A 16,058-nucleotide genomic window follows, 5' to 3' on the forward strand; every position below is an offset into this window, starting at 1 on the left:
AAATGTGAGAGCTCAGTGCATACTATACAGTAATAATAATGAATAAACTACAACTGCTATGCTAAAACACGGATGAATCTTAAGAGATATGTTGAGTGAGAGAAGCCCAATTAAAGTGTATAGAGACTCTGATTCCATTAATGTTCACTTAAAAAACAGACCAAACGAGGGCACCTGAGTAGCTCAGTTGGCTAAGCTTTGGACTCTTGATTTTGGCTCAGGTGATGATCTCACGGTTTTGTGGGTTGGAGCCCTGTGTCCTGGATTTGCACTGACAGCTGATAAGCATTTCAAGCCCGTTTGGGATTCTCCTTTGCTCTCTGCCCTTCCCCACTTGCACTCTCCCTGTCTCTCTCAAAATAAAGTTAAAAAAACAACAACCACCAGACAAAACCAAACTATATAGACTGGAGATGGAAAAAGTGTAAAGAAAAAGAAGACAGGATTACCATTAAGGTCAGGATAGGGTTATCTCTGTATGGAAGTCTGATAGAGGAGGAAGGAGTGTGTTTGGGAAGCAACACGGGGAAATGTCTTGTGATAATGTTGCATTTCTTGACTTGGGTAGTGGTTACACAACTTTGCTTTATGATTATTCATTATAGTGCTCATTTGTAGTTTATATATATATATATATGTTTTTTGTATGTGTATTCTGTTTCATGAAGTTAATAAAGGCTATAAAACAAAAAAAAAGGGGGGCTCTTATACTGAAACAGATGCCAGCTCCCAGTGGAATGAATATAACAGAGTTGATTTCAAGAGCCTCGAAATGAAGAAGGGATCCTCTCTCTGTAGCCCAGTAAAATAGGAAAACCATATTTCCATCGTGCAAGGATCCACCTGGATGGTCTTTAGCCTTAATACCAACATGAAGACTCACGTATTCTTATCGACTTAATTTTGCAGGGCACTAGACTCAAGACAGAATTGAGGTGAATCTGCACAGGCTTCAAACATTCAGATCTGACTGGTCATGCTCAAGTTTGTCTCAATTCTAGAGAACCCTCCCTCTCAAATGCCTCCAGTGTTCCAGCACAACAGAGGTGTTTCCTTTGTGATGTCATCAACACCTGCCTCTGACCTGGCTCACCAGAAGTTTCTAATATTGATAATTGGTAGTGGCTGTTGGCGGTGGATGAAAGTGACCTTCCACCTGTCATGAATTGCTCCTCTTCCCGGAGAGAAATACTAGTAAAAGAGGCTACCACTAGCTAAGAGCAACTACCTGATGGGGTGTTGGTGAGTAGGGCTCCAGCCTGAGGCCAAGGGTAAGGGGCGGGGGGCAGGGAGGCCAGGCTATGGCAGCAGAGGGGAGGCCTAGATTCTCTGCCATGGAGCACAAATTGTTATTGGGCCCTGGCTTCTCTATTCTGGCCCCACCAACCTGGGGAATGCCTGCTTCCAATGAGGGGTCTTTACTATGTTTCTGGACTTAAGTCCGAGACCTTATTCTATCTTTAAATCTACAACCTCATGTCTGGTTAGATGGAAGACACTGGGAAAATAGTTTTCCACCCCAATACGTTGCTCCCCTGCCTTCTGCACAGGAAATCAAATTCCTTTCTGTTCAGAAAAGCAGGTTAGAGTGTGTGAAAGAAACCCAAGCTCCAAAAATGGATTCACATTTTTGGAGAGCTTTGGTTTGGTCCTTGGGGACAGGGGATACACTAGGGTATCTCAATTGTCACTTAAAGTATGAATAATGATGTGGCTCTGCCTTAAAACGAGTTTGCATTCTGGGTCCTATAGCAAAATCCGTGGAGTCTCATGCCCATCACCTCTGGACCCATACCCCCCCTCCCCTGCTTACTCCCTTGAAGCCTTATCTAGCACCCAGCAGTCTTAAACTCACACCAGACCTGGGGGGATGGGAACTCTAGTGGAGCTTCTCCTGCCTTGAGGCTTAAAACCAGTAGTCAAACTAATGAAAAATAGGCAGTGAGCACACCTAGCTGACTCTTTCCTGGGTCTCCCACCTTTTGCCTGTCATTTCGAGTTTTCCTAGACATCTCATCTAGGCAGTGCAGAAAGGCCATGGACAGTTGTGTAGGCTGTGTACAGTTGTGTTTGTGTTTAGCAATTACATTCAATTCTCCCATTGACATCCTTGTGCAGGGAGGCCTTTAGGAGCTCAGGGGACTATTTCTGATGCAATGGTCTCTAGACAACAGTGGGAGGTCCCAGGGCCACCATGAGCTCACGGCACTTTGGTGAGGGCTGTGCCCTTGCACCCCTTCACTGGAGTGGTCAAGGACCTCAGGCAATTTCACTGATTAATAATCCAAATCCGTAAGACCTTCCTAAGTTCCCGGATCTAAAATAACACAGACTTCACCCCCATTGCCATTAAGAAGTATTTATTGAGTCAGGGCACTGTGCTAGATAATAGGAATAAAAAGAAAAAAAGGGATATAATCTGACCTATAAGCTAGTGGGAGAGAAGGTAAATACCAATAAATCAAAATCCCTGCTTCCTGACTCTGGAAGAAAATCATCATTTTATTTTATTATTTGGTTTTTAATTTTTTAAATGTTTGTTTATTTTTGAGAGAGACAGACAGAGCATGAGTTGGGGAGGCACAGAGAGACGGAGAGACACAGAACCTGAAGCAGGCTCCAGGTTCTGAGCTGTCAGCACAGAGCCCAATGCGGGGCTCGAACCCACGAACCATGAGATCATGATCTGAGCTGAAGTCGATCCTTAACTGACTGAGCCACCCAGGCGCCCTGAAAATTATCATTTTAGATAGCTGAATTTTCTGGATGCTAAAGGTTTCAACCCTTAAGCATATATGTTTTATTTTATGTTAACCATTTTTATTAAAAACACTTCCTAGGGGCACCTGGGTGGCTCAGTTGGTTAAGCATCTGACTTCGGCTCAGGTTGTGATCTCCTGGTTTGTGAGTTTGAACCCTGCATTAGGCTCTTTGCTGTCAAGCGTGGAGTCCACTTAGAATCCTCTGTCCCCCTCTCTCGCCCCTCCCCTGCTTTTTCTCTCAAAAATAAATAAACATTAAAAAAATAAATACTTTCTAAGTAGATCATTGCTTTCATTTTAAAAGAAAATATTTGCTTGGAATTAATCTTCTCTAAGGATTCAGCACATTTCCAACATTACCCTATAATACAGTGATGTCCCCAAGCCTCTTGGAGCGACCCTGAGCTAAATGACTTTGTGTCACATTTGTTCTAGCTCCTCTTACTCTTGATTTCACTGTGCTTGCTTTTTTATGAGTCCTTTCTTCTTCCTGCCCTTCTGCTGTGGGCTTAAAAATCAGGAAACTAGGTTTATCAGTTAGGCTATTGGTTCAGCTGTCACAGAGACTGACATGGTCAGCAGTCCAGGGCTCTTCTCCAGGTTATCACGAAATAGGTTCTTAATGTCTTGTTGACTGGCCAACCCTGGGGTCTTGTCCTTGTCAGCTTCATCAAAGCTGCCCCCTACCTCTATCCCCATGCCCATTGCCCAGTCTACACAAGGGGAAAGAGGGAGCAGGGAACAGGCAGCCTCCTTTTGAGAATGTGGCCCAGAAGTGAAACACATCACATTCACTCATATCCTATTGGCTAGAACTTAGTCCCATAGCTGCTCCTGGCAGCAAGGGAGGCTGGGATATGTAGTCTCTGGCAGGGAAGCCATGAATCCAAGTTTTAATCTTGGAAGCTCTAGTGCTAAAAGGAAGTAGGAAGGACAGATTATAAGGAAGCCCTTGGCAGTCTCTGCTACACCGGATCTGTTGAAATTGTGTGCAGAATAAATGTAGGTGGGCTCTCATTGAAGATGTAAGATGCTCTTCTGCGCAGAAAGCACCCAGTGTTGACAGTTTGACAGTTCCAAACCCAACTGTCTGGGTTGCTCAGAGGCCTTTGGTTTCTTTGCTGTTGTTCTGGATTATGTTCTCAGACAAGCCACTGGAGGTTGACAAAGCAGACATAAAGACAATAGCATGACAGTTATTGTTTTTCAGAGAGTACCTACCTCAATCCACATAAGAGCATGAAAAATGTTCTCAGCACCCACGGGCTAGAAGCGCCTCTCCTTCAAAAGCCTCCTAAATCCACAAAGTCTCAGCTATTCATTTCTATCCACCTTTACTGAGTACCTGATACCGGCTTGACACTCATCTAGGAGACTGGTGTTCAATTGGTTTGGACATTGGGGTCATCTCTTTGATTGTATCACTGTGCAGCCCACATGGCATTTTCCTGGGTCTTCCTTTCTCCCCTTTTGTGGGAACATCCTTGATGCCTTCCAGGTCTTGGGTGTGATCTTAATCAGCCTTACCCCTTGCTTCTGCTCAAAAACGTTCCATGGCTCCCTTTGGCCCAAGTCCAAACTTCTGAGCCTTGTCTTGGAGGCGTTTGAAGACCTGCTTCCAGCCTTCCATTCTGGCTTCAACTCCCACCAGAGGGCATGTCCAGAGTCAGGTTCATCTAGGGAGGCTGGTTGCACAGATTTTGTGTGGTTGGCACCTTGGTGAAGGGTTTGGAGAGCTGAAACAGCTCTCAGTCTGGGCTAGAATACCCACAACTCTGTTTCTTCACAGGACACTCGGTGCAGGATGCCTGGGAATCTCAGTGTAGGGTCTTCCCTTCTTGTTCTCTAGGTCTTTCCTACACTGACCAGGTCTTCTGTATGCGAAAAACTGAGTTAAGCACGTTCCATGCCTTTTATACTCCTAGCCACTCTATGAGGGTAGGTACTATTATGGGGCTCCTTTGATTGGTGCCCAGGCACCCCTTTGACAGATGGGGGAGTTAATCTCAATGTGGTTAAGTAATTTGTAGAAGGTCACAGAGCTAGTAAGAGGCAAAGCTCGGCTCTGAACTAAGGTTCAACTGGGTCTGGAAACCATGATTTTCCCCACCTGACACAAGACCTTTCTAAAGGAACAGCTATTAGCCACAATACACAAGACCCTAGTCCTTCTACCCTGGGGTCAAGTCACTAGTTCTGTCATGAGGAAGCAGAGAAAAGAGAGGACAGGCTTTTCTCTCTGCACTGGTACCATAACAATGGCAACTACTACTCCCTGGGCATCTGTTTTGCACACAGTATCTCAAGTCCTCACAACCAGCCTTTAAGGTTGTTATTATTCCCCTCCTTTTGTAGATGTAGAGAGTGAAGCGCAGAGAGGTTAAGCCCCATATTTAGATGGTCCAGCTGGGCTTCGAATCCAGGCAGCTAGGGCTCTTAAACACTGCTCTTGGATTTATCGGGTTTAATCTTTGTTCCTACCAGCCCTTATCCTAGAAGAGGTAACAGATGTGTTAGGGCCACAAAGGTCTTAGACTCCCACTAGCCCAGCCCTCTCAGGGTTACAGATGAGGGGGAGAAATGAAGTCAGAGAGACCGAGTGAGTTACCCAAGGTCACACAGCACACTAACAGCTGCGCCTGGGCTTGGACCCCAGCCCCTGATGCCCTGTTGGCACTGCATAGTAGACGTCTCAAAGCCTCCCTGTCCCATAAAAAGAAAAATAGACGAATGAATGGGAGTGAAGAAATGGACAGATGTTGACTGAATCTGTCCAGTGGCACACTTTGGGTTTTCACAGGGTGACTGGGTAAGACGAGCCAAGCTGTGAGGTGAAGAGTAGGTAGGTGCATGGCTGGGAATGACATAACCAAGGTGTGCCAGCCTGGGAGGGGGCCATTGTGCAGCACGTTAGGGGGAACTAGCCTGTGGACGCATAGCTAGCCTCCCTCCACATCTCATGGCCCTGTATTCAACTGCTTCCTCTGTGGCCTTCTCTGCCTATTGCTAACAAGTCCTAACAAGCAATATCTTACTGTTCTAAGACTGTGTTGAGTCTCTTTCAGAGATTGTCCCCCAGTCCTCACCCATTAGCTATTGCACAGAAAGCACCGGATAATGGATAATATCTAGTAAATTAACGTGCCGAGGCCCCTGCCTGGGAAAGCGAGAGCCGTCTTCACTACTACGCCTTACTCTGTATACTGATCTTTAGGGATTCAAACACTGGTATCTGCCTCCAGGTCCCCAAAGCAGTTGTCTCCAGCAGAGTAGCCAGGACTTTGATGAAACCGGAGACTTGCAGGACTGTGGCTGGCGCACACTGGAAATGCCCCAGCCGGTTCCCCTCCCAAGTATGGCTGTGGCCATTTGTAGATCTCTCCCTTGCTGGGGAAGAAGGAGGCAGGACTGGGTACCAGGCACTAGGCGCCAGGAGCTGGTCCCTGGGCGGGGCAGAACCCTGCTACCTTTGTGTGGCTGTGCATCTTTTCTGGCTTTGGCTAGCACCGGTGGGGAGGGGCACAAGCCTCAGAGGCGAGTCTGGAGTGGCGGTGAGGCTGCAGGGTGGGCAGAGGGCAGAGAGTTGGCTGCCGAGGCCCAGGGCAACAGAGGGTGCTGGAGCCATTGCAGCAAGGGACCGGCAGCCTTGTGCGTTTGCGGTGGTAATTTGCAGATGGTTCCTGGTAGCTACAGGGTCTCTGAGGCGGAGCCTAGGCCTCGGCATCTGATAATCCAGCCTGGGTTCCCCGGTGGGTCAGAGCAGCCTTGGGGCGGAGCCAGGCTTGGCTGCTGCCGGGGAGGAGCCGGGATGCCGCTCCCGCGGTGATGCAGAGGGGAATTTGCTGACAGTCCCTTGCCAGGTGGGGCTGGCTCCACCAGGCCCGCGAGGAGGACCGGCTGGCTGTCTCCTCCCAGGTAAGGAGCGTGTTGCCTGTCGCCGTATCCCGGCGGCCGGTGCACCCTGCCTGGGGCTGGGTCGTGACGCCCAGGGCGGAGATGTGGCGAGCACGCGGGTGCTATGAGCCAGGAGTGATCCGGCCCGCTGCGAGAAGGGGCGCAGAATCCGGGTCCTGGACAGGGGAGGGGGTGGGGAGGGACTGCTTGCTCCAAGCTTTCCCGGACCTCGGACTGGGAGGGGTGGGGGTGGAGGAGACTGCGCCACACTCCCTGGCCATGCCAGCTGTCTGCCAGCCTGGACCTAAAGAAAGATGGAAGGAGCCGCGTACCAGGGAGGGCCGTGGCTTGGTCGACCATCTTCACTGGGTTGGGGGGAGGGTGGGCAGGCGGCAGCCCCCGCTGCTGCCTGCACGACAGCCAGCCAGGTGGGGTTGCCTCTCTGGATCACCCCCACCCAGGGATTCCCCAGGGCTGTGCCGCCCACTCGCTGGGCTGGGCTGGGAGGGGTGTGCGCTTCCCCCGCAGTCGACTTCACCGTTATGAGTTATGACAGCGTCACTGCCGCACGGCCGGGTGGAGGTCTCTTTCTGTGCTGGTGGGCTGCGCTCCTGGGCTCCCAGGGGTAGAGGATGCCACCTTATACGCTTTCAAAGAAAGATTCCTGCCTCCACTCTCATCTCGGCTTTGAGAGAGAAGCTTTGGATTTGGATGATGGACCTGGGGAAACTGAGGCCCAAGGTGCTGTGGCTTCACCAAGGTCACTTAGGTCCTATAGAGCAAGTCCTCCCAGGCACTGCCTTGATCTGATGCTCTCTGGAGGGGCAGGGCCAGTCTTGCTCTCTAGACCTCTGGTCCAATCTGGGGCGGACCGCCCCACCCCAGCGCCCCCCTTGCCCCATCCCTGAGAGTGGAGGAGGTTACAACTTCTGCCTAGGGCTTGGAGGTGTTCTGGGTGTGAACACTGCAGGGATAAGAAATGTCTGAGGACAGGAGAAAATACTCACAAAAAGCATTCATCTGAGCAGAGGATGCTGTCGGCCTCTACTATCCTTGTGGGTTCAGGGAGAGGAGGAGAGTTGGCTTCTGGGAGAAGGCGGAGGGGGCAGGCTGGTTCCGGCTTTAGTCTCTGTACCAGCCTTGGTGAAAAACTGCAAGTTCCCTGGTCATGGTAGGAAGGACAGGGGTGAGGAGATGGACTTTCTCCTTTCATGGCCTGTGTCTTACTGGAGAAGAGGCCGGGGAACCATGTTGGTAAGATGGCCTTCTCCCGACATCATCCTCTGTGTTATAGCGTCTCACCCTTGCTCTCTCCCCAACTCCTGTCCCCAGGAGAAATGGATGGACTACTTACTGTTGGATTTGTGGCTCTTGGAGGTGAGCTTGTCCCCTTCTGCCTGAGGCAAACTGAGGTAGGGAAGGAGGTATAGTTTATTTTAGAGCCGGAACCAGCCAGCGCCAGCGCCATGGTGCAGGTGAGGAAACTGAGGCACAGAGGGTGCGGTGAGTTGCTCCAGGTCCTCCCCTACATGCAGGTCTCCTACTCCCTGGCCCACCTCAGGGCTGTGGATGAGGCTCTTTGCTCTCTCCTCTCTCCTCACCCTGGTAGGCTGAGGCTGTGCGTGCCTCCTGAGGGGTGAAGGGAGTGGCCGTGAGAGGGGACAGCTTCAGCACTTTCTCCTTTATGAGACGTTTTCAAGTTACTTGGAAAAGAAGCAGTTAGAAGAGCCAAAGTCACTTGGTTGCCTTCCCATCGTGCCTCCACAGGGGACACACAATTTCTCTGGGCATCTCGGAGCCAAGTGCAGCCGCCTGTCCTGGTACCAGCAGCTGGGGTCACCCCTGGGAGAAGACCTGGCGGGAGGGTGGGGGGCAGTGACTTCCGGTTACCTCTCTGACAGCATCTCAGGGAGTTTCTGCTCAACCCAGCCTTATTCAGAGTGACAGGGAGTTAACCTTGTGCCTAGCTCACGAGTTGCTGCTCTTGGGACATACTCTCTGAGCACAGGGCCCCTGAAGCTGGCCCCTGGTGCTTCTGCCTGGGCTGCCTGATGATCGTTCAATCACTGGGGTGACCCATGGGAAGGGATGGGGTTCCCAGTAAACCAGATCAGAACTAGTTGTCCATGGGGTGACGGTGCAATACCAGAGAGAGAAGAGGACCCACCGAGTGTCTGGCTCCTCTGATGGCATGCTCTGAGGGTCCCTTCCCACCCTTCTCCAGGAGGAAGGCCACTGCTCCATAGTCCCGGGAAGCTGGTGGTGTGTCCCTCCTGGTTAGCAGAGGCAGGGGCGGGCTGCAGACAGCTTCCTGGCTCCTGGGAGAAGAGCCAGTAGTGGAGGAGCATGAGTTCCGGACCAGAGTCCCCGTTGGCTGGCACTCTGCCCTTGGCTTTCCTACCTGACAACTGGGCATGAAAATACCTTCTCCAGTTGGGTGGGAGGCCTTTGGAAACATGTCAGGCATTTGTTACAGATGGGGAGTGTTGTTTCCTGGAGACTGTGGAGGAGATTGGAGCTGTCTGCTTCCAGCCCCTGTGGGGAAAACAGTCTCCCCGTGGCCAGTCTAGGGCACCCTTCTAAGGCTTGGAAGCCAGGCCATCCCTCCCCAACGTACCTCAAGTTGTGTTTTGGCCCTTGAAGGTTCCATTCTCCTTCCTCCGCTGCCTGTGATATTTAACAGGATCCCCACGCACTGAAATGCTGGTGCTTGGTGCACAGTGGCCCTTACCGCCGGCCTGTATCTTCCCCACTGACTCACATCCCAGAGACTCTCAACTCTGCCTTGTCCTGGGAAGCAGCTGCTGGAAGAACCGTGGAGACAATGGGCATAAGAGCTCTTTGCACACAGTGTCCAGGGTGTGGGAGTCCCTTCAGGGCTTTGGGCAGGCTCACTCTGGGACCCGCTGCAATGAAAATGCTCAGGGGAAGTGAGATCAGCAGCTTTTAGGGCACTGTGTTGCCTGTGGTGGGGGCCTGTGTCCTCTCTTCCTCTCTCTCCTGGAAAAGCCTGGTTTTCTTGCCTTACTCACATGTCAGCATGGGTGGTGTGGACTGGGCTTCTTGTTCTTGCCATGAGTTGGCTGGTGCAACTTGTACAAAATAGGGTTCCAGGGGGAGCTGAGATGAGAACCGGGGAAGCTCATGAGGTAGCGTGTGTTTCCTTGTTCTAGATCTGTCTAGGTCGTCCTGGGCAAATCAAGGGTGGCCCTTGAGGAGAGCACCTGTGCCCGGAGCTCTGGGTCTGTGTTTCTTGGGAACAGAATGCAACCGAGCCGCCATGTTCCTTCCCAGCACCCTGTGGCTGGTACCGAAGCACTCAGAGGCAGGGTTGGGCGGGGATGCCCGCTGTCACCTCCTGCCTCCTCCTGGTGAAAGGGAACTGAAGCCTGGACCTCCTTGCAAACCCAGGAGCCACGTGTCTTTTTTCCCCACCCTTTCTGCTGCTGTTTTGCACAAACACCATCAAGACAAGGTTGGAAGAGTTGGGCGGAGGGTGGGTGGGGTGGCTGAGGTCGGGCACGGCCCTGTGCCTGCAGACCCCTGTTCATGCCAAGCCAGGGCCCTGGCATCCTCAGAGGAGCAGGGGCAAAGAGGTCAGTCCAGCTCCAGTGGGAAGCCAAACCAGTGCCAACCAAGTAGCCTCAGCAAGGAAGGCGGCCCTGGGGACAGGAGGCTGCTCCTCACTCTGGCTGAGTCTCTTCAGAATTGTGGCCACCAAGGCACATGAGAGGAGATCCTGCCAAAAGAGAAAGGCGTCCTGAGGTCTTTGGAGATATAGATGAGCAAGATGGCCGGTTGGCTGGGGATATGGCTGTGTGCTGCTTTTTGATGTGGAGGCCTCATCACCTCAGGTGTCTGAGGAGCAGTGATTTGACCAAAGGCTGGAAATACTGCAGAGGGCAGCTGAGTGCCATGGGGAAGCCAGCCGTCCACTGGCGGGCGGCATGGGGCACACAGAGACACCATCGCGAGGGGGCACTTGGGAGCTGAGTTTCCACCTGCTTCGTTATCCGCTTGCTTCACCTCCATGGTCATAACGAAGTGAAATAGTCCCCACTGCAGGGAGCCAGCGGGAGGATGGATGGACATGAGCAGAAAGGTGCACATGCCTGCACGTGCCTAGTGACCGGGAGCCCCCTTCTGCCCATGCGCTACCCCTTTACTTGCTCAGTGGGGGGCTGTCCGGGGTCTCTGGGCTGGCTGGCCATGCTTTGGTGACAGCGCTGATCAACAGTGTTGATTGCCTGTGGCACTGTTTGCATTGAGGTGTTCCCTCCAAAAGAGCTGGCAGATGAGGAGGTCTTCTCAGAAGCAGAGGGTGTTGGGGGGGCATGGGGGGCAGGCGTGGGGGAGGTCTGTCCTTACGTACAGCAAACAAGCCGTTGTTGGCCTGGGGTCCCTTCTGAGCTGGGATGTCACGTTCTTAGGCAGTGGAGAAACAGCCTGAACCACGTCCCTTCTCTGAGGTCCTGGTGCCACCCAGTGATCTCACATTCCTTGTTATTCCTTGTAACCCTCTGTGCACCCCAGGGGAGGGGCGGAGCAGGTGTGAGAACCCACTTGGTAGATGAGAACGCTGAGGCTCAGAGAGGTTTTAACGGCGGCCGCAACCACACCCACCCACCCACCCACATGTAGGCACAAAAGCGCTGAACCCAAAGTGGCTCCAGGCCAGTCTGACTCCACTGGAGTGTCCCTTGTCCCCAGAGCTCAGCCAGCATGACCTCTACTCACCTGCTCTTGCCGGTGCCGGCGGCTTTGCTGAAGTTGCTTAAAGCAAAAGGACTTGGAAGTGAAGGTCGTGCGTTTAAGGTGCCCAGAGCTGGGCTCTGCTGAAGGACAGCAGGGGAAATGGAAGAACAGAAGTCCCCGCCCCCCCCTCATGCCCCGGGACACATTGCAGGCTTGGTCAGAGGGGCTGAATGAGGCAGATTCGGTTTCGTGTCTTCAGGGAGGGTCTCTCCAGCCCCCTGGCCTGGGGAACCTGCATGAAACAGCCAGGGCGGAGGGGATAGGAAGTGATGGGCTGGGCTCCCAGAGCTGCAGCTTGGAGGCTGTGGGAGGGGGGGGGAGGCGCCAAGTCCCAGTGCTGTCCTGTGGGTCTGGGGAGGGAGTCCAGGTCCTGTAGCCTGATCTGTCCCCCGAGACAGAGGAGGGAGAGATGTGGGGAGGAACAAGTCTATTCCAGGGCCTGGTATCACAGCTATGTGCCTGCTTATCAGGCGAATCACCTTTGAGCCCAGCTCTGACATAGTCACTTCTTTTTTTTTTTTTTTTAAGTTTATTTATTTTGAGAGAGAGTGTGTGCTGAAGGGCAAAGAGGGAGGGAGAGAGACTCACAAGCAGGCTCAGCACGGAGCTGGATGCTGATGCGGGGCTCAAATTCACGAACTGTGAGATCATGACCTGGGGGCTGAAAGTGACAGCCAGTCAGTCAGCTTGGCCAATTGAACCACCCAGGCGCCCCTGACCTGGTCACTTCTTATTGGCTCCCAGGAGCCTGCCACTGAAGACTGAGCTTGGATTAAACCCAAATTACCTTTTCCTGCCTGCCCTCCTGCTTCCTTCCCCTCCCCCACACTGCTCTGTCCTGGAGTCTCTTCCTGCACGGGGTGGTGGATGGCTCTGATCACCTTGACGATTTTACAAAATACACTTGGCTTTGTACCCCTCCTCCCTCACGCTCGCTCCAGCTCAGCTAAGAACCACCCTCCCTGGCAAATCAAAGCTTCTACCCACCCCCTCCTCTCAGCCCAGTCCTTGTCCTCAGCCCCATCCTCATTTGGTCAGACCCTCCCTGCCCTTCAAAGTCCAGCTCAAAATGCCGCCGCCTCCATGAAGCCTTCCTTGGATCCCAGCCAGGGGCCGTCTCATGGCCTTTAATGCACTTGTCCCATTAGAGTCTGTCTGTTGTGCTAGACAGTGAGCTCACCCTTTCATTTGTCAAGCGTTCACTGAGTGCCAGGCACACACATGCCCTCTGGTAACTCGTGGGGAGGGGGCAGGTAGGGAAGTCAACAGATAATGACGACAGTGGCAGAAATGCTGTAATAATGGCAAGACAAGGCACCAGGGGACATTTTGGCAATGGCATTTAAAGCTGAAAATGTACATACTTGATGACCAACAGTTTCGTGTCTAGGTGTATAATTACCTAGAGAAATTCACGCATGCGCACTAAGGGATGGTCCCGAGGATATCTAGGGCAGCGATGTTGGAAACACAGAAGAGGTCTCCACCTCAGTATCTTCAATGTCTACAATAATGGAGTAGACAACTAAAACTCTGATGTTAGAATATATGTAATCGGGGAATTTTCTGTTTTGTAACTTACACCATAATAAATACGCATGCTATCTGTGTTAACACAAATACATCTGAAACAATATTGCAATAAATAGGAAATTGCAGAATAATACCATTCATGAGCATTTAATTGTAATGGAAATAACAACACTATTTATGATTTATGGATACAAACATGTTGCAATATTCACGCTTGTGGTCTTTGGCGAGGGAAAGAAGAAACTGGTGCTGGTGGGTAGAAGGAAGGACTTTTAATTCGTCAGTAATGCTTCTTTTAGCAAACGAGATCTGAGGCAAAAATGACAGAACATCACCATCGGTTAATTCCATTGGTTTTATTCTTTTAATTTTTTGTGTTTAAAAATTTTCAAAATTAGGGATGCCTGGTGGGTTTAGCAGGTGGAGTGTGTGACTCTTGATCTTGGGGTTGTGAGTCTGAGCCCCACATTGGGTGTAGAGAATACTTAAGTAAAATGTCAAAATTAAAAAAAAAAAGTAATCTTGAATGTCAGAGGAAAGGCGTCGACTTTTCCCAGGGAAGCCAGGAAAGGTTCCAAGAGGAGATGACAGCTGGGCATTGAAGGCAAGGTGGGCGTTTCAGGTTTTGCCGGGTGTGGAGGCTTGTGACTAGGAGAGGCAGAGTGTTCGAGGACACGGTATTTGTGCATGGACTGTCTGCACTTTTTAAATATTTATTTAGGGGGAGAGAGAGAGTGCGGGGGAGGGGCAGAGAGAGAAGGAGAAAGAGCGAATCCCAAGCAGAATCCTTGCTGTCAGCCCAGATTATGACCTGAGCCAAAATCAAGAGTTGGATTCTCAACTGACTGAGCCACCCAGGCGCCCCTTTCTGCCCTTTTAATACCTTTTTTAAAAAGTTTGTTTATTTTTGAGAGAGACAGAGAGAGAGAAATCACAAGCAAGGGATGGGGACAGAGGATGCAAAGCAGGCTCCGTGCTGACAGCAGAGAGCCTGATGTGGGGCTTGAACTCATGAACCATGAGATCATGACCTGAGCCAAAGTCAGGTGCTTAACCAACTGAGCCATTCACTCTGTACTTTAAAAAAAAATTATTTATTTTTTAATTTCTATCCAAGTTAGTTAACATATAGTGCAACAATGATTTCAGGAGTAGATTCCTGAATGCCTCTTACCCATTTAGCCCATCCCCCCCCAACCCTTCCAGCAACCCTCTGTTTGTTCTCCATATTTAAGAGTCTCTTATGTTTTGTTCCCCTCCCTGTTTTTATATTATTTTTGCTTCCTTTCTTTATGTTCATCTGTTTTTTATTTTAAATTCCTCATATGAGTGAAGTCATATGATACTTGTCTCTCTCAGACTGACTAATTTTGCTTACCATAATACCCTCTAGTTCCATCCACATAGTTGCAAATGGCAAGATTTCATTCTTTTTGATTGCCGAGTAATACTTGATTGTATGTATATATATATACATATATATACCACATCTTCTTTATCTATTCATCCGTCGATGGACATTTGGGCTCTTTGCATACTTTGGCTATTGTTGATAGTGCTGCTATAAACATTGGGGTTCATGTGCCCCTTTGAAACAGCACACCTGTATCCCTTGGATAAGCACTTAGTAGTGCAATTGCTCGGTCGTAAGGTAGTTCTATTTTTAATTTTTTGAGGAGCCTCACGCTGTTTTCCAGAGTGGCCGCACCAGTTTGCATTCCCACCAACAGTGCAAGAGGGTTCCTTTTTCTCTGTATCTTCACCAACATCTGTTGTTGACTGAGTTGTTAATATTAGCCATTCTGAATAATGTGAGGTGGTGTCTCATCATGGTTTCAATTTGTATTTCCCTGATGATGAGTGATGTTGAGCATTTTTTCATGTGTCTGTCAGCAATCTGGATGTTTCTTCTTTGGAGAATTGTCTATTCATGTCTTTTGCCCATTTCTTCACTAGATTATTTGTTTTTTGGATGTTGAGTTTGATAAGTTCTTTATAGATTTTGGATACTAACTCTTTAACGGATATGTCATTTGCAAGTATCTTCCCCCATTCCATCGGTTGCCGTTTATTTTTGCTGATTGTTTCCTTCTTTTTATTTTGATGAGGTCCCAATAGTTCATTTTTGCTTTCATTTCCCTTGTCTCTGGACACGTGTTGAGTAAGAAATTGCTGCAGCCAAGGTCACAAAGGTTTCTGTCTGCTTTTTCCTCTAGGATTTGGATGGCTTCCTGTCTTACGTTCAGGTCTTTCATCCATTTTGAGGTTTCTTTTGTGTGTGTGTATGGTGTAAGAAAGTGGTCCAGGTTCATTTTCCTGCATGTCGCTGTCCAGTTTTCCCAGCACTACTTGCTGAAGAGACTGTCTATTCCATTGGATATTCTTTCCTGCTTTGTTAAAGATTAGTTGGCTATACGTTTGTGGTTCCATTTCTGGGTTCTCTATTCTGTTCCATTGACCTGAGTGTGTGTTCTTGTGCCAGTACCATACTGTCTTGATGATTACAGCTTTGTAATATAAGTTGAAGTCCAGGATTGTGATGCCTCCAGCTTTGGTTTTCTTTATCCAGCTTGCTGTGGCTATTCAGGGTCTTTTCTGGTTCCATACGAATTTTAGGATTGTTTGTTCTAGCTCTGTGAAGAATGCTGGTGTTATTTTGATAGCGATTGCTCTGCACTTTTTAAATGTTTGTTGAATAACTTTCGTTTGTCAAGCTGCCCCTCTCCCCCTCCTTCTCATTCCTGATTCTGGTTCCTCTGTTTCTGAGCTGTGTGCATAGTCAATAGGCTACTGCTTGAACAGTATGTGTCAATTTGATGATTTTTTAAAGTCTAAATACTCTAACGGGGGTTGGGGGAGGAATGAGCCAAATCTAAAAAATTGAACATTAAAATAGGGAAATACCCACTAAGACAGAGGAAGGAGAAAGAATTCTTGGAGAGTACTGTCCTAGACCACATGTAAATTCAATTGAAAACTAGCTGAAACTCATAGTTTTCTGAGACAATATAAATCACCAGTTTGACCCTATTAGGAGAACTAACTAGAAAGCCTCAACAGACCAATAATCATGAAGGAAACTGAGTTTTCATAAAACTCCACCCCCAAAAACCT

General features: G+C 49.8%; 1 protein-coding gene across 4 annotated transcripts in view; it reads left to right on the forward strand.

Moving 5' to 3' along the window:
• Positions 1-1,197: 1,197 nt before the first annotated feature.
• Positions 1,198-16,058, forward strand: part of TMEM63C (transmembrane protein 63C) — a 76,657-nt gene continuing 61,796 nt past the window's right edge. For all 4 annotated transcript variants that reach the window (XR_005528455.1, XR_005528454.1, XM_039232199.1 and 1 more), the window contains exon 1: positions 1,198-1,242. The gene's annotated coding sequence lies outside the window, so the exon portion shown is untranslated. The remainder of the gene's footprint in view (positions 1,243-16,058) is intronic.

Source organism: Hyaena hyaena, unplaced genomic scaffold (genome assembly GCF_003009895.1).
Source record: "Hyaena hyaena isolate Hyena2069 unplaced genomic scaffold, ASM300989v1 scaffold_65, whole genome shotgun sequence".
Taxonomy (NCBI): Eukaryota; Metazoa; Chordata; class Mammalia; order Carnivora; family Hyaenidae; genus Hyaena; species Hyaena hyaena.